The sequence below is a fragment of the Microcaecilia unicolor genome, chromosome 7 (assembly GCF_901765095.1).
Source record: "Microcaecilia unicolor chromosome 7, aMicUni1.1, whole genome shotgun sequence".
Classification (NCBI taxonomy): Eukaryota; Metazoa; Chordata; class Amphibia; order Gymnophiona; family Siphonopidae; genus Microcaecilia; species Microcaecilia unicolor.
The window spans coordinates 148798950-148817510 of NC_044037.1; positions in this window are offsets into that span (position 1 = coordinate 148798950).

The window sequence follows — 18561 nt, forward strand, 5'->3', positions numbered from 1 at the left end:
TCTTGCCTTCATCCCTGCCTCCTGTCCTACCCTCCTTTTCTCCCCCACCCTCCCTTCAGCCCCCCCAATCCGCTCCCCCTCCCCGACCTCCTCCACTACCATTTCCTCCTCTTCATCCCTCAAAGCCTTCTCCCTCTTCTTCTTCTTCCTTTTACCCGCTGTTCCCTTTTCAGCATCTGCCATGCTTTCCAACCCATCCTGCCGGCTCACTCCATCCTCTCCTTCCTCTCCTGCCCGTTCCTCACCCCTCCCTCATCTTCCAATCCCCTAAATCTGTTCTCTACTTCTATCCCCATTCCTGCCCCCTCCCCCTTCCTCCCGTACCTCTGTCCCCTTCCGTTGTTTTTTTGACACCCGCGTCCAACCCTCATCTGCCCCTTCCTGCCGCTTCCGCCCTTCCCCCAACCCTCCCACACCTCCCACTCCCTGACCCTCCGCAGCCCCTTTCCCCCCCACCCCGAGAACCTGCTCTCGCCCTACATCCCCTCCCCCCTCTCCCTCTGAACTGGACCGCCCCCTCCCATGTCCTCCTCTCCCCCGTTATGGGAGGCCCAAGGGCAAGCTCTGAATGCATGCCCCAGACCCCCACACAAATTACACCGGATAGATGCACAAGACTCCGTAGGATGCTCCTTAGACCCGCACTTCCCACACTGCCATACTGGGCACGACATACTAAAATGTCTGAATGACCCGCACTTGTGACATTGCCGCGGCTGCCCCTTATAAAAGCAGAGCATCTGATCCCTGCCAATGAACGCCGCGGAGGGAATGTGCTGGGTCACGTGCCCTGCCTGCTTCAGCCTAACCTGCGCACCCCATCCTCCTGCCCACACCCTATTGGGGTCAGGGAGCTTGGACAAGGGGGTACGCAATTCTGCGTACCGCTGTAGCCAGAAGGCCAGGTCCGCCCCAGAGATGGATTCGTTTCGGACCAGCAAGGTTACCTGCACCAGGTCAGGTCTGCTGATCGGTACGGCCCTAAAGTTTCTCCAATCCCCAGAGATGGATTCGTTTCGGACCAGCAGGGTTACCTGCACCAGGTCAGGTCTGCTGATCGGTACGGCCCTAAAGTTTCTCCAATCCCCTTTCCCCCTCATATTTCTCCCAGAAGACCTCCATGCCTCGCTGGGTCAGAAAACTAACATCATATTCTGGGATATTCACCTGGTGGATACAGGCATAGAGGTCCTCTGGGAGAAATCCTAAACCCAGGACCAACTTCAGGGCCTCATCCCTACTTGGCATCCCCCCTCCCCCACCCACACCCACCTTAACTGAACCACATTCCTCCTTTTGGGAACCTGGCCCTCCCCACCCTCCCCCCATCCTTCCCCACTGCTTCCTGCCCCCCCATTCCCCCTGCGCCCGCACCTCCCATCTACTACCGCAGCAAAGGATGGAGCACCCCCCCCACCGTCCCCCTCCCCCATCTACTGCACTGAGACCCCCCTGCTCCTGCTGCGCCGTACCCCTCTCTCTCTCGCCCCCCGTCTCAGCCTCCCTCCCCTCCCTCCCTTCTATCAGCAGACTTTGCACATCCCTTGCGTTCACAGTGTCCTTCTGTACCATTTCCCCTGCAGCAAAAAACCTGCCATTGTCCCCTTCAACACGTTCGCTAGAGACAGTGAGAGCAGGTTTCCCTAAATACTTGTTCCCCTCTGCCTACCCCTTGCCTCTTTTCCAGGTAAGTTCTCTGTTTCAACTTCCACCCCCACTTCTGTGGAAAAAAATCTCTCTCCTGAAATTCCAGCCTCTGTTTCAACAATTTGAAAAGTCTTGGTGGTAAAGTTTTTTCCTGGTCTGCTCTCCCACACTCAGGTGCTCTCAATGAGGTTTCCACAGACCCACCTTCAGTCCTGCTTACTCCAGAAGCTGCCTGCAGATGCCCCGACTGACTAGCAAGGTATTTCATGAATTTTAATGTATTTTGGGTGCTTGTTCCTGGCAGCTCCCCTGATGCTTCAATGTTCTGGGGTCCAAAGCCTGGGCTGATTCCTTCCTGCTCTGTTTGTTGCTTCCACTGTACCGAGGATGACGGGGCCTGTCCCCCCGAGGCCATCCTGTCTCTGTTGATATAGAGTTCTCTCAGAGGGTTTCCAGGGCCTTTTCTCAGTGCCCTTAGCAGCTGTTCTTTTTTCTGGAGAAGCTTAAGTAGCCTGGTTTCCTCTTTCATATAGGTCTTGCGATGCTCTGCTGGGGCCAGCCTGCTCAGGGCTTTTGCCATTTTGACCCGCTTCCCCAGCTCCACCTCCTCTTTCTCCGTACTTTTAATTCTCTTCACCCTTTTAATTATGCCACTGGCCGGGTTCTCTGGATCCTGGCAGTAGTCCACAAGCTCTTCCTCCTCTAGATCGTCACTGTCCTCACTGCCTTCCTCCTCCACCTCCGGCAGGGCCTCCTGACAGATCTCCCTTACTTCTCTTTCCTTCTCAGACCAGCTCTTCTCTAGGGCCTCCCCCAGCTCTCTCACCCTCTCACCTGCTGGATGTCGTGCGGCCGCAAGGGGGGTACCAGTCTGGCTTCCTCCCTTGGAGTCTGGCCCTCTTCTATCCACAGGGCTCCTTTCCCTCCTCCCTGTGGCACTGCAAGGGAGGGGACCGCTTTTCCTGACCCTCTGGTCCCTGAGCCCAAGAGGCCCCATGGCCTGGGCCTGTCCTGGGGAACACTCCCCAGAGGTCCTCCTCATCCTTGGGGAGGGAGCTAGGCCTCACTCCCTTCCCACTGGAAGTCTGCAGAGCTCTCTGAAATACCTCCTTCCACCTCAGCAGACTTGATGGACCGTGCAGGTCTTTTTCTGCCATCATCTATGTAATAGTTCCGCAAATTCATTTTTCAATTCTGTCTGGATGAATACCATATGGTCCAGGAGATTTGCTACTCTTCAATTTGTCAAATTGCCCCATTACATCCTCTAGATTTATAGAAATTTCATTCAGTTTCTCTGACTCATCAGCTTGAATACCATTTCTGGCACCAGTATCTCTCCTAAATCTTCCTCGATGAAGACCGAAGCAAAGAATTCATTTTTTTTTGCCCCGCATTCATCTAGCGATCCAACTGATTCTTTTGTTGGCTTATTGCTTTTAATATACCTAAATAAATTTTTGCCATGTGTTTTTGCCTCCAACGCAATCTTTTTTTTCAAAGTCCCTCTTTGCCTTCCTTATCAGCACTTTGCATTTGACTTGTTATTCTTTATGCTGTTTCTTATTATTTTCAGCGGTTCCTTCTTCCATTGTCTGAAGGATTTTGTTTTAGCTCTTCCTTCACCTCACTTTTTAACCATGCCTGCTGTCGTTTGGTCTTCAAGAACCTCCAAATTGCCCGCTTAGAGCTCATTACTTCAGTTTTTGGCACTTCAGTTCTCAGCACAAGCAGGTACTTGCAGAGAAACTATCCATCCTTCTAGAGGCCCATGCGGTCAAGCGTATTCCAACCTGGTTAAGAATGGCATAGATTTTATTCCAGGTACTTCCTCTTGCAAAGGAAAACAGGGGTGTGCTTCCCATCCTAGATCTAAGGTCCTTGAACAAATTCCTAGTCCAAGAAAAGTTCAGGATTGTTTCCCTGGGCACTCTTCTCCCAATGATTCAGGAAAATGATTGGCTATGTTCTCTGGACTTAAAGGATGCATATACTCACATCTCTATACTTCCCGCCCACCGGAAGTATCTTCAATTTCGGCTGATAACACATCACTATCAGTACTGCATGTTGCCTTTTGGCCTCTTGTCAACTCCCAGGGTATTTACCAAATGTGTAGCAGTAGTCGCAGTGTTGCTAAGCAGACTGGGAATCCATGTGTTCATCACCCTCCCCCGCAGTCCCGCCCATCACTAACCACTAGTTCCAGGAATAAGTACATAAGTGCATAAGTAATGCCATACTGGGAAAAGACCAAGGGTCCATCGAGCCCAGCATCTTGTCCACGACAGCGGCCAATCCAGACCAAGGGCACCTGGCAAGCTTCCCAAACGTACAAACATTCTATACATGTTATTCCTGGGATTTTGGATTTTTCCAAGTCCGTTTAGTAGCGGTTTATGGACTTGTCCTTTAGGAAACCGTCCAACCCCTTTTTAAACTCTGCTAAGCTAACCGCCTTCACCACATTTTCCGGCAATGAATTCCAGAGTTTAATTACACGTTGGGTGAAGATAACTTTTCTCCGATTTGTTTTAAATTTACTACACTGTAGTTTAATCGCATGCCCCCTAGTCCTAGTATTTTTGGAAAGCGTGAACAGACGCTTCACATCCACCTGTTCCACTCCACTCATTATTTTATATACCTCTATCATGTCTCCCCTCAGCCGTCTCTTCTCCAAGCTGAATAGCCCTAGCCTCCTTAGTCTTTCTTCATAGGGAAGTCGTCCCATCCCCGCTATCATTTTAGTCGCCCTTCGCTGCACCTTTTCCAATTCTACTATATCTTTCTTGAGATGCGGCGACCAGAATTGAACACAATACTCAAGGTGCGGTCGCACCATGGAGCGATACAACGGCATTATAACATCCTCACACCTGTTTTCCATACCTTTCCTAATAATACCCAACATTCTATTCGCTTTCCTAGCCGCAGCAGCACACTGAGCAGAAGGTTTCAGTGTGTTATCGACGACGACGACGACACCCAGATCCCTTTCTTGGTCCGTAACTCCTAACGTGGAACCTTGCATGACGTAGCTATAATTCGGGTTCTTTTTTCCCACATGCATCACCTTGCACTTGCTCACATTAAACGTCATCTGCCATTTAGCCGCCCACTCCCAGTCTCGTAAGGTCCTCTTATAATTTTTCACAATCCTGTCGCGAGTTAACGACTTTGAATAACTTTGTGTCATCAGCAAATTTAATTACCTCACTAGTTACTCCCATCTCTAAATCATTTATAAATATATTAAAAAGCAGGAATCTCCAGGCTGTCGACCCTCCCACCTTATCCTCTAGTATCTCTAATCTCCTCCCTTCCATCATGTCCTCCGAGTCTGTCGACAAGGCTGTCTCCACTTACAATGCCACTCTCTCCTCTGTTCTGGACACCCTTGCACCATCCATCTCCTGTCCCACAAGGGGTACTAATCCCCAGCCCTGGCTGACCTCTTGCACCCAATACCTTTGCTCCTGCGCCCGATCGGCTGAACGCCTCTGGAGGAAATCTCGCACCCATACTGATTTCATCCATTACAAATTCATGCTCTCCTCCTTCCAGTCCTCCCTATTCCTCGCCAAACAGGACTATTACACCCAATTGACTAACTCCCTCAGCTCTAACCCTTGTCGTCTCTTCGCCACCCTTAACTCCCTCCTCAAAGTGCCCTCCGCTCCCACCCCCCTCACTCTCTCCTCAATCACTGGCTGACTACTTCCGCGACAAAGTGCAGAAGATCAACCTCGAATTCACCACCAAACCATCTCTTCCTCTTCACCCTAAAACCCACTCCCTCAACCAACCAACCCAGGCCTCCTTCTCCTCTTTTCCTGATATCACCGAAGAGGAAACCGCCCATCTTCTTTCCTCCTCGAAATGCACCACCTGTTCCTCTGACCCCATCCCCACCAACTTACTTAACACCTACCGTCACCCCCCCCCATCTGTCATATCCTCAACCTTTCTCTCTCCACTGCAACTGTCCCTGACACCTTCAAGCATGCTGTAGTCACACCACTGCTCAAAAAACCATCACTTGACCCTACCTGTCCCTCCAACTACCGCCCGATTTCCCTCCTACCCTTCCTCTCCAAGATACTTGAACCAACGCCGTTGACAGCCGTTGCCTTGATTTTCTCTCCTCTCATGCCATCCTCGATCCGCTTCAATCCGGCTTTCGCCCCCTACACTCGACAGAAACGGCACTATCTAAAGTCTGCAATGACCTATTCCTTGCCAAATCCAAAGGTCACTACTCCATCCTCATCCTCCTCGACCTATCCGCCGCTTTTGACACTGTCAATCACAATTTACTTCTTGCCACACTTTCCTCATTTGGGTTCCAGGACTCTGTCCTCTCCTGGTTCTCCTCTTATCTCTCCCACCGTACCTTCAGAGTACACTCTCATGGTTCTTCCTCCACCCCCATCCTGCTCTCTGTTGGAGTTCCTCAGGAATCTGGCCTTGGACCTCTTCTTTTTTCAATCTATACCTCTTCCCTGGGCTCCCTGATCTCATCTCATGGTTTCCAATATCATCTTTATGTTGACGACACCCAGCTTTATCTCTCCACACCAGACATCACTGCCGAAACCCAGAACAAAAGTATCGGCTTGTTTATCCGACATTGCGGCTTGGATGTCCAACCGCCACCTGAGATTCCCGGCACAGGCAGCTCCTTGTAACTCTGGGCAAGTCACTTAACCCTCCATTGTCCGCCACATTGAGCCTGCCATGAGTGGAAAAGCGCGGGGTACAAATGTAACAAAAAAAAACCTGAATATGGCCAAGACCGAGCTTATTGTCTTCCCACCCAAACCCACTTCCCCTCTCCCTCCACTCTCTATCTCAGTTGATAACACCCTCATCGTCCCCGTCTCATCTGCCCGTAACCTTGGAGTCATCTTCGACTCCTCCCTCTCCTTCTCATAAGTACATAAGTAGTGCCATACTGGGAAAGACCAAAGGTCCATCTAGCCCAGCATCCTGTCACCAACAGTGGCCAATCCAGGTCAAGGGCACCTGGCACGCTCCCCAAACGTAAAAACATTCCAGACAAGTTATACCTAAAAATGCGGAATTTTTCCAAGTCCATTTAATAGCGGTCTATGGACTTGTCCTTTAGGAATCTATCTAACCCCTTTTTAAACTCCGTCAAGCTAACCGCCCGTACCACGTTCTCCGGAAACGAATTCCAGAGTCTAATTACACGTTGGGTGAAGAAAAACTTTCTCCGATTCGTTTTAAATTTACCACACTGTAGCTTCAACTCATGCCCTCTAGTCCTAGTATTTTTGGATAGCGTGAACAGTCGCTTCACATCCACCCGATCCATTCCACTCATTATTTTATACACTTCTATCATATCTCCCCTCAGCCGTCTCTTCTCCAAGCTGAAAAGCCCTAGCCTTCTCAGCCTCTCTTCATAGGAAAGTCGTCCCATCCCCACTATCATTTTCGTCGCCCTTCGCTGTACCTTTTCCAATTCTACTATATCTTTTTTGAGATACGGAGACCAGTACTGAACACAATACTCCAGGTGCGGTCGCACCATGGAGCGATACAACGGCATTATAACATCCGCACACCTGGACTCCATACCCTTCCTAATAACACCCAACATTCTATTCGCTTTCCTAGCCGCAGCAGCACACTGAGCAGAAGGTTTCAGCGTATCATCGACGACGACACCCAGATCCCTTTCTTGATCCGTAACTCCTAACGTGGAACCTTGCAAGACGTAGCTATAATTCGGGTTCCTCTTACCCACATGCATCACTTTGCACTTGTCAACATTGAACTTCATCTGCCACTTGCACGCCCATTCTCCCAGTCTCGCAAGGTCCTCCTGTAATCGTTCTCTGCGCATATCCAGCAGATAGCCAATACCTATCGCTTCTTCCTCTATAACATTAGCAAAATTTGCCCTTTCCTCTCTGAGCACACCACCCGAACTCTCGTCCACTCTCTCATTACCTCTCGCCTTGACTACTGCAACCTACTCCTCACTGGCCTCCCACTTAACCATCTATCCCCCCTTCAGTCCGTTCAGAACTGTGCTGCACGGCTTATCTTTCGCCTGGACCGATATACTCATATTACCCTCTCCTCAAGTCACTTCACTGGCTTCTGATCAGGTACCGCATACAGTTCAAGCTTCACCTACTAACCTACAAATGCACTCGATCTGCAGCCCCTCCTTACCTCTCTACCCTCATCTCCCCTTACGTTCCTACCCATAACCTCCCCGCTCCCAAGACAAATCCCTCCTCTCAGTACCCTTCTCCACCACCGCCAACTCCAGGCTCCGCCCTTTCTGCCTCGCCTCACCCCATGCTTGGAATAAACTCCCTGAGCCCATATGCCAGGTCCCCTCCCTGCCCATCTTCAGATCCTTGCTCAAAGCCCACCTCTTCAATGTCGCCTTCGGCACCTAACCACTATACTCTATTCAGGAAATCTTGACTGCCCCAACTTGACATTTTGTCCTTTAGATTGTAAGCGCCTTCGAGCAGGGACTGTCCTTCTTTGTTAAACTGTACAGCGCTGCGTAACCCTAGTAGCGCTCTAGAAATGTTAAGTAGTTGTAGTAGTATGTGTTCCCTTGCCTCGCCTATTGGCTAGTGAAGTTCAAGTCGGAGGATGATCCTCAGGAGAGGCCATGCAGAGGACTGTTCGAGTACTAGAGTTACTAGGGTTCATTATAAACTGCTCAAAGTCCCATCTTCACCCTGCTCAATAATTGGAATTCATTTGGATCTCTGCTCGATACAGAGCAGCTTGAGCTTTTCTCCCAAGACCGAGAGCGGACACTCTAGTTGCTCTGACTTCCCAGGTTTGATCCTTGCAACAGGTCACAGCTTGGCAGATATTGAGGTTGTTGGGCCACATGGCTTCCATAGTTTATCTGACACCCATGACTTGCCATGAGTTCTGCACAATGGGCCCTAGCCTCCCAATAGTGGCAGGCTATGGGAGATATAGCAGATGTCATCCAAGTGTCTCCAGAACTTGTTAACTCTCTGCTCTGGTGAACCATTCAGTCCATTCTAAATTCCTCAGCCTCAAGAGATACTGATGACGGATGCATCTCTTCTCATTTGGGGAACTCATGTAGATGGGCTTCACATTCAGGGAGCCTGGTTCCTTCAGGAATCAGGTCTTCAGATTAACATTCTGAAGCTCTGAGTGGAACACTCTGAAGGTCTTCAGAGATCGGTTGTCCAAGCAAATTGTGCTCATTCAAACAGACAACCAGGTTGCAATGTATTATACCAACAAGCAGGGGACACCAGATCACAGCCTCTGTGTTAGGAGGCTCTCCGGATGTGGCATTGGGCTCGCCAGCATGACATGTTCCTTCAGGCCACTTATCTGGCAGGGAAAAGCAGCAGTCTGGCCGACAGGCTGAGCAGAATTATGCAACCTCATGAGTGGTCTCTCAATATGGCCATTGCCTGCAAGATCTTCCGAGCATGGGGCACCCCTTCGGTGGTTCTTTTTTTCAATCAGCTCAACCACAAGTTTTCTCGGTTCTATTCAAGGCTTCAGGGCCACGACAGACTAGCGTCAAGATGCCTTCCTTCTGCATTGGGGGACAGGTTTTTTGTACGGGTTTCCTCCCATTCCTATTGTGGGGAAAATTTTGCTGAAAAAGAAGCAAGAACGTGAAACCATGATTCTGAGTGTGCCATACTAGCAGCAGCAGATATAGTTCCCTCTTCTTCTGGTGTTATCCTATGAAGAACTGTGGAGATTGGCGTGTTTTCTGAACCTCATTACGTAGAACGAGGGATCTCGTCTGCATTCCAGCCTTCAGTCTCTGGCCCTTACAGCCTAGATATTGAGAGTCTAGAATTTGCTTCCTTAGGTCTGTTGGAGGGTGTCTACTTGACTTTGCTGGCTTCCAGGAAAGATTCTACTAAGAGGTGTTATTCTTTCAAAGGAAGGAGGTTTGCTGTATGGTTTGAGTGTAAGGCTTTAGATCCTTTTTCCTGTCCTACACAGACCCTTCTTGAATACCTTCTACACATATCAGAGTCTGTTCTCAACTCCGTAAGTGTTTGCCTTAGTGCAATTAGTGCTTATCATCACCATGTAGAGGGTAAGCCCATCTCTGGACAGCCTTTAGTTCGCTTCATGAGAGGTTTGCTTTTTGTCAAAGTCCCCTGTCAGACCTCCGCCTGTGTCATGGGACCTCAATGTTGTTCTCACCCAGGTGATGAAAATTACTTTTGAGCCACTGAATTCCAGCCATCTAAAAGTATTTGACCTGGAAGGTCATTTTCTTGGTGGGTGTTACTTCAGCTCATAGGGTCAGTGAACTTCAGGCCTTAGTAGTGTATTCACCTTGTACTAAGTTTCATTACAGCAGAGTAGCCCTCTGCATGCACCCTAAGTTCCTGCCAAATTTTGTGTTGGAGTGCTATCTGAACCAGTCAATTGTCTTGCCAACATTCTTTCCTTGACCTCATGCCCTTCCTGGTGAGAATACAGTGGACACCTTGGACTGCAAGCAAGTATTGGTCTATTATGTGGAGCAGACAAGGCCCCACATACAGTCTGCCCAATTTTTTGTTGCTTTTGATCTGAACAGGATGGGGGTCACCATCAGGAAACGCGCAATCTCTATTTGGCTGTTAGATTGCATTTCTTTCACTTTTGCCCAGGCTGGGCTGACAGTGGAGTGTCATGTCAAGGTTCATGATGTCACAGCCATGGCTGTGTCGGTAGACCACATGCGGTCAATTTCCACTGAAGAAATTTGCAAGGCTGTGACGTGGTCTTCAGTCCACACATTCACATCTCATTACTTCCTTGAACAGGATACCTGACACGACAGTTGGTTTCTGCAGACAGTGTTGCAAAATCTGTTTGGGGTCTAGAATCCAACGCCACCCCTCTAGGCCTGTTTTATTCTGTTCCATGCTGCACTTTCACCCAGTTGTATATAGTTTCAGGTTATTCTGAGTTATGTCCTTGCCATTGCGAGGCTTAATTGACCAAAGATTGTTTGCTAGGGATTCCCGATCAGTGAGAATAGATAGGCCTGCTTGCCCTTAGAGAAAGCAGATAATTACCTGTAGCAGGTATTCTTCGAGGACAGCAGGCCCTATATTCTCACAAACCCTCCCGCAGACAAACTGAGCAGATTCCTTCAACCTCACAAATGGACCCTCAGCACCTCAGAGGTTCATTGAATATTCCAGCAGTTGGGGACCCCAGCATCAAACCTCTTTGCTTCTCCTCAGAACATCAAGCTTCCCCGGTTTTGTTCCCGTCTATATACTCCCAACCGTACAGTCCCAGACACCATCTTACTTCCAGGGGACCATGATTCTAATAGTTCCCTACTGGCCATGTGAAATCTGGTTCCTTCTTCTCCTAGAATTATCATCCAAGGAACCATTGAAGTTGGATCCTTTTCCATCCCTAGTAACACAGATCGAATGGTCTCTCCCTTATCCACCCCCTCGCTCTCTGGCCCTGACGACTTGATTCCTGAAAACATAGACTTCCGTTCTTTGAGCCTTCCTGATGCATTCTCTAGAATACTTCTAGCCTCTAAGAATTCTTCTATACAAAAATGTTTCCACTTAAAGTGGAAAAGATTTTCTCTCTGGTCTAGTCCTACAAACTATCTACTCTTATGGAGTACTTCTTCCACCTTTTGGATTCTGGCCTCAAAGCTAACTCAGTGAGATTGCCTTTGAGTGCTATCAGTGCTTTTCATTCTAAAGTAGAAAATAAACCAGTTTCAGTTCATCCTCTAATAGATTCATGAAAGCTTTGTTTCTTACCAAAGCGCCTATGAAGTCATCTCTGGTGGAGTGGGATCGGATTGTCATCCTAGCAGGTCTCATTAAATCTCCATTTGAACCTCTTAATTCCTGTTCTCTGAAATTCTTCACATATAAAGTAGTGTTCCTAATAGCTCATCTGCCAGCAGAGTCAGTGAGCTTCAAACTTTTGTGTCAGATCCTCCTTTTACCAGGTTCTAGTATGACAGGGTTGTACTCCAAACCTACCCCAAATTTCTTCTTAAAGTGATATCAGAGTTCCATCTCAGTCAATCTGTTGTATTACGTGCCTTCTTTCCTCAGCCAAATTGTAATCCTGGAGAAGCAACACTACATACCTTGGCCTGCATGCATGCCCTAGCATACTATCTAAACTGTGCAAAATCTCATCAGAGGTCCTCCCAGCTTTTTGTGTCTTCGACCCTAACGGATTAGGGATAGCTATCACCAAATGTACAAACTCAACTTGGCTAGCTTATGGTATTTCCAACACGTATGTTGAGGCTGGGCTAACTCTTCATGGCTTTGTCACTGCTCACAGTGTGTGACTGATGGCAGCTTCAGTAGCCCATTTCCACTTTGCTTCTGTTGCAGACATTTGCAATGCGGTTTGCTTTGGTCTTCACCGAGGAAGATTTGGGTGGGATACCGGTGCCAGAAATGGTATTCGAAGCTGATGAGTTGGAGAAACTTAATGAATTCTCTGTAAACCTGGAGGATGTAATGGGCAGGTCTACAAACTGAAGAGTAGCAAATCTCCTTGACCGGATAGTATTAATCCCAGAGTACTGATAGAACTGAAAAATGAACTTGCGGAGCTATTGTTAGTAATATGTAATTTATCCTTAAAATCGAGCATGGTACCGGAAGATTGGAGGGTGGCCAATGTAACGCCGATTTTTAAATAAGGTTCCAGAGGAGATCCGGGAAATTATAGACCGGTGAGTCTGACGTCGGTGTCGGGCAAAATGGTAGAGACTATTATAAAGAACAAAATTACAGAGCATATTCAAAAGCATGGATTAATGAGACAAAGTCAACATGGATTTAGTAAAGGGAAATCTTGCCTCACCAATCTATTATATTTCTTTGAAGGGGTGAATAAACATGTGGATAAAGGTGAGCCAGTTGATATTGTGTATCTGGATTTTCAGAAGGCGTTTGACAAAGTACCTCATGAAAGAGTCCAGAGGAAATTGAGTCATGGGATAGGAGGTAGTGTTCTATTGTGGACTAAAAACTGGTTAAAATGTAGAAAACAGAAGGAAGTGACGTCACAGTGCTTGATGGCGGCTTGAGTTCTTAGCTCCAGCACCTTCCCACCAAAATCAGCTATTTTTAGCCGTTTCAATAAGTGCAAACGAGTGCCTGATATTGCTAAAGCTGTGGGAGATATGAGTAAATCCGCTGTTACTTTGAGGAAGGAGGGCGAGCGCCATTCGGTGCGACAGCAGGGAAAAAGTTCGCAATGCCACGTGTCGCCGGCTCGGCCCTCAGGGTCGGATTCGGAATCGGCTATTTCCCAGCCTGAACTACCAGAGGTGAGCTCCAAAAGTCGAGCCTCCCATAGCCTGGCGAAAAGCCTTGAAACGATTCAGGCGGAAATAGAATCATCTAAGGAGGCGATCCTCGAGCGGATAGATGTTATGAGCTCGGACATCCGCGAGATGGGCGGTAGAGTTGAGGATCTAGAAACACGAATGGACGACCAAGGAGATAAAATCAGCACAGCGGAGTCCCGAATTACCCAGGTCTTGGCAGTCTGTGATAAGCTCCAATTCAAGATTGACGATCTGGAGAACCGGGGGCGTCGTAAGAATCTCCGTTTTCGTGGAGTCCCGGAGGCGAGGAATGGTGAAGATGTTCCCGCCATTGTGAGAGCCCTATGTGGTCAGCTGATGGGTACTGCTCTGGATCCAACGGATGGTATTATGGAAAGAGCGCATAGGGCTTTGAAAAAGCTACCAGACAATTGCCCCCATGATGATATTGCACGATTTGCTTTGTTTGCCTTTAAAGAACGTGGGTTGCAGTGTGCCCGCCAATCTAATACAGTGGAATTTCACGATGCCCAGGTAGGGGTTTACCAGAACCTCTCTCTTTTCACTTTGGCACAAAGAAGAGCTATGAAGCCCGCCCTTGACATTTTGATTAAGCAAAAGATACAATATCAATGGGCTTTTCCTTTTGCCTTATGTTTTTCAGTAAAAGGGTCAGCATCAAGGGTGAGGCATTTGTCGGAGGCCTGGAAAAGGTTGCATGAAGCAGGATTGGCGCCAAATGCTTCCTCCCCTGTGAACATTGCATCGGAGATGAAAGCTAAGCTGCAGCGCTGGAAGCGTGTTTCTCGTAAGGAGAAGTAGCTAGTAAAATGTGTCTTGTGGTTTATTCTTCATAATTTGTGACTTCACTCTCTTATAAGCTTCCAGGCTGATCTGAAGTTTGGATTGCTGGACTGTTGAAGGACTATTTGTTAAGAGATTCTACAATATGTGTGGGGAGTATGCTTGTTGTAGGAGGGAGGTAGGTTTTGGTGAGAAGGTTTTAGTGAAGGCTGAGTAAGGTATGGGAGGGTTTTGTTATTCAATGTATGGTTAAATAGATATATGTGGGGGGGGGGGGGGGGGGACTGTGTGTGCAGAGTGAGTGGGTTCTGTGGTATTGCTATATGTGGGAGGGATGGGTTGGACCGGTAGCTAGGGCAGTAGCTGGTTGGTGAGTTAGATTGGGCTGTTTGGTATGGCGGATGGAGGTATTTGAGTGAATGGGGGGGGGGCATATGTGGTAAGGGTATGTGGGGGGTGCGGGGGGAGGATTTGAGTGCGCTGTGGGGTATTGTGACTGCTTGTTCCTTGTTTCCTAGACAAGACGCTTTGATGGGTCCTCTGTCTGGTGGTTGTGGATGGGAGGGGGTGGGGGGGAGTTGTGTTATGCAGAAAGAAGGGGTAAGGTTGGGGGGTGGTTGGTTGGGAAGGTTTCTCTTCATCATGAAACTGTTTTATAGGTGGTCCGGGGGGGGGGGGGGGGGGCTCCCAGGTCTCATTTTCTTGCACGTGCCTTGCCTGGTTCCAGATAGCTTGCATCAATGAGTAGAGATCTAAAGTTTTTGTCTTACAATGTCAAAGGCCTTAATTCACCTGAGAAGCGCCAAAAATGTTTTAAGGAATTGGTGCATTTGAAACCACATGTGGTGTTCCTCCGGGAGACCCATCTGCGAAGGGATCATGAAAGATTCTTATCCTTCTCTCAATATCCCTTAGTTTTTTGTGCATCTGCTGTAGACGGATCTAAAAAAAGGTGAGTAGCTGTTTTGTTACATTCATCATTGCAAGTTCAAGTTTCCAAGGTACAGAGGGATGCGGAGGGGAGGTTCTTGCTTTTAAATCTTACAGTAGATAATGTGGCACTTAATTTAGTTTTTTTTACATAAATTAGTGGGTCGCCTTACTTCCTGTCCACCGGGTAAGTTGATTGTTGGGGGGGGACTTTTAATGCTACGTTACATCCGGCTTTGGATAAATTGGGACAGCCTTCGGGCACGGATAGTCAGATATCTCAAGCTTTCAATAGGTTTGTTGGAGATGTTGGTGTCGTTGATATATGGCGACTTGCACACCCACAAGTTCGGAACTATTCGTTCTATTCCCACTCTCATGACTCATACTCTCGAATCGATTATTTGTTAATGGATATTTCGTTAACTAATGCGGGATGGGTGGCGGATATTGGTACCTGCACTCTATCGGATCATGCTCCAGTATGGGCATGTGTGCCCTCTCTTGGGGAGGAAGAGAAAGAAAGGAGGTGGACTTTTAACACTACAGTGTTAAAGGAGGAAGAAATTCTTGCAGGTTATAGGCAACTTTTCAAGGAGCATATAGAGCATTCTCCGAAGACAAGCAGGCTGCTTGTTCTCACTGATGGGTGACGTCCACGGCAGCCCCTCCAATCAGAAATTTTCCCTAGCAAAGACGTTTGCTAGGCCTCATGTGCGCACGCCGACCGCGCATGCGCGACCGTCTTCCCGCCTGAACTCGCTCCTGTTCGTCAGTTTTCTTTTTTCCGCGCTCGGGACGGCTGTGTTTACTGTTGTTCTGTGCCCTGAGGAGACCCTCGCGCTTTTCTTCCGTCTTTCCGTTTCGGAAATCTTCTTTATTTTTTTTACTAGTTCGCGTGTTCTGCAAAAAAAAAAAAAAATCTTTTCTTTATTTCGAGTTGTTTTTCCAGTACAAGTTTCCTTTCGCTTTCGGTAGCGGCCCTGTTGGCCGCCCGTACGGGTTTTTTTCTCCCTTTTATTTTTGGTGCCTTTGCCATCATCGCGAATTTTGATTTCGCCGGCGTGATTTTTCCGCCCATGCCATCGAATCCTCCCAGCGGCTTCAAGAAGTGCACTCAGTGCAACCAGGCTATCTCGCTCACTGATAGGCACGCTTCGTGCCTTCAGTGTCTGGGGGCTGGGCACCGTCCTGAGGCCTGTACTCTCTGTTGTTTGTTAAAAAAGAGAACTCAGGCGGCGAGATTGGCCCAGTGGAACGTTCTGTTCGGGGCCTCGCCCGGTGGTTTGACGGTTTCAGTATCGAGGTCATCGGCCGGTGCATCGACGTCGGCGGTACCGAGGTCATCGACTGGTGCTCCAGCGTAGACGGTACTGAGATCATTGTTGGTACTGTCCGGAGTGCAGGTGAGGGCTGTCCATTCCCCTGCTGGTGGCAGTGAGCCCTCGAGTAGGTCTCCCCTTGCCTCGAGGGCTCCTGCGGTACAGCCCCCCCGGGATCGACCTTCGGACCCGGCCCCGAGGAAGAGACCAGGAGGTTCCGGTGACATGCTTCGTGTGAAGGCAAAGAAGCAACGGCTAGGGAAGATCTCCGATTGGAGGGGCTGCCACGGACGTCACCCATCAGTGAGAACAGTCAGCCTGCTGTCCTTGGAGAATACCTTCTACAGGTATGTAGCTTTCGCTGTGATGGCGAACCTATGGCACACGTGCCAGAGAGGGCACGCGCGCCCAGCGCTTCATCCTTCGTACAAAAGAAAGAAAAAAGCAATCGCAGGCAGCCATCGCACCATTGGCTGTTCGGCTCTTTAGCTATGGATGGGGGGGGGGGGGGTGTCGCCGGCGTGCAACTTTGCATATGAATGACATCATTAATAAATATTAATGCGGCAATTTGAATACAAATGACATCACTGGCCGCGGCCACAAGAAAACTGAGCCAACCCGCGGCCGACGGCTGTGGGAAAAAACCGCGTTGGGCGAAAAAACCGCCGGCGGGGCAAGAAAAAGCCGCCCAAAATCCCGCAACCCGCGCATGGTGTGAAGAAGCTGCAGTGGGTCGCGGAAAGGAGCCCAATTGGGCGGGAAACCCGCAGCCCTGGCAACACTGATTCCTAGAGGGAGAATGGGTGGGGCAGGGGGAGGTGAAAGAGACAGATATTGGCCCAGGTCTGTGATCTGTGGTGCATTGTGCAAGGGGTGAGGGGAGGGGAACTGAGGGTCTGGGATGCAGGATTAAGTGAGAGATTTCCGCCTTGTCAGTCACCGAGTGGGAACAAAGCAGAGTGAATTCTAACCAGCTGTCTGGAATCCCAGCCTCAGGGAAAAGCTGCCTCCAACTGTTTAAATAAAGGAACCAAAATCCATAATTACAGCAATAACTTGTTTGTTTAACTTTCCCAACATTCACTCCAGCCCAGAGTTGCCAAGGAAAATGGAAATAGGAATTTGTCAAGAGATGCCAAAATACATTGTGTTTATTTCTTTGAGGAATTCAGCTCATAGGACTAGGTGGCATGCCTCACTGGTGATGAGAGATGCTTGGGAAACCCGACCACCTGAGCCCTGGTCTTGCTATTGCTGCTGTTCTCCCTGCCACCTTGGCAGGCTCCTTAACCTTGCCGCTCTCCACGTTTTTCTTGGATCTTTTCAGCAGGGACATTATCATTTGACTTCAGAGCTTGGTGTGCTAAAAATGATGTAAAGGGTGCCTCTCTGTGGGACATCACCTACTGCCAGCCCAAACATCTTTTCTGCACAATTGGAGGAGTAGCCTAGTGGTTAGTACAGCTGACTCTGATCCTGGGGAACTGGGTTCAATTCCCACTGCAGCTCCTTGTGACTCTGGGCAAGTCACTTAACCCTCTGTTGCCCCAGGTACAAATAAGTACCTGAATATATGTAAACCATTTTGAATGTAGTTGCAAAAACCTCAGAAAGGTGGTACAGTGGTGGAAATAAGTATTTGATCCCTTGCTGATTTTGTAAGTTTGCCCACTGACAAAGACATGAGCAGCCCATAATTGAAGGGTAGGTTATTGGTAACAGTGAGAGATAGCACATCACAAATTAAATCCGGAAAATCACATTGTGGAAAGTATATGAATTTATTTGCATTCTGCAGAGGGAAATAAGTATTTGATCCCCCACCAACCAGTAAGAGATCTGGCCCCTACAGACCAGGTAGATGCTCCAAATCAACTCGTTACCTGCATGACAGACAGCTGTCGGCAATGGTCACCTGTATGAAAGACACCTGTCCACAGACTCAGTGAATCAGTCAGACTCTAACCTCTACAAAATGGCCAAGAGCAAGGAGCTGTCTAAGGATGTCAGGGACAAGATCATACACCTGCACAAGGCTGGAATGGGCTACAAAACCATCAGTAAGACGCTGGGCGAGAAGGAGACAACTGTTGGTGCCATAGTAAGAAAATGGAAGAAGTACAAAATGACTGTCAATCGACAAAGATCTGGGGCTCCACGCAAAATCTCACCTCGTGGGGTATCCTTGATCATGAGGAAGGTTAGAAATCAGCCTACAACTACAAGGGGGGAACTTGTCAATGATCTCAAGGCAGCTGGGACCACTGTCACCACGGAAAAACCATTGGTAACACATTACGACATAACGGATTGCAATCCTGCAGTGCCCGCAAGGTCCCCTGCTCCGGAAGGCACATGTGACGGCCCGTCTGAAGTTTGCCAGTGAACACCTGGATGATGCCGAGAGTGATTGGGAGAAGGTGCTGTGGTCAGATGAGACAAAAATTGAGCTCTTTGGCATGAACTCAACTCGCCGTGTTTGGAGGAAGAGAAATGCTGCCTATGACC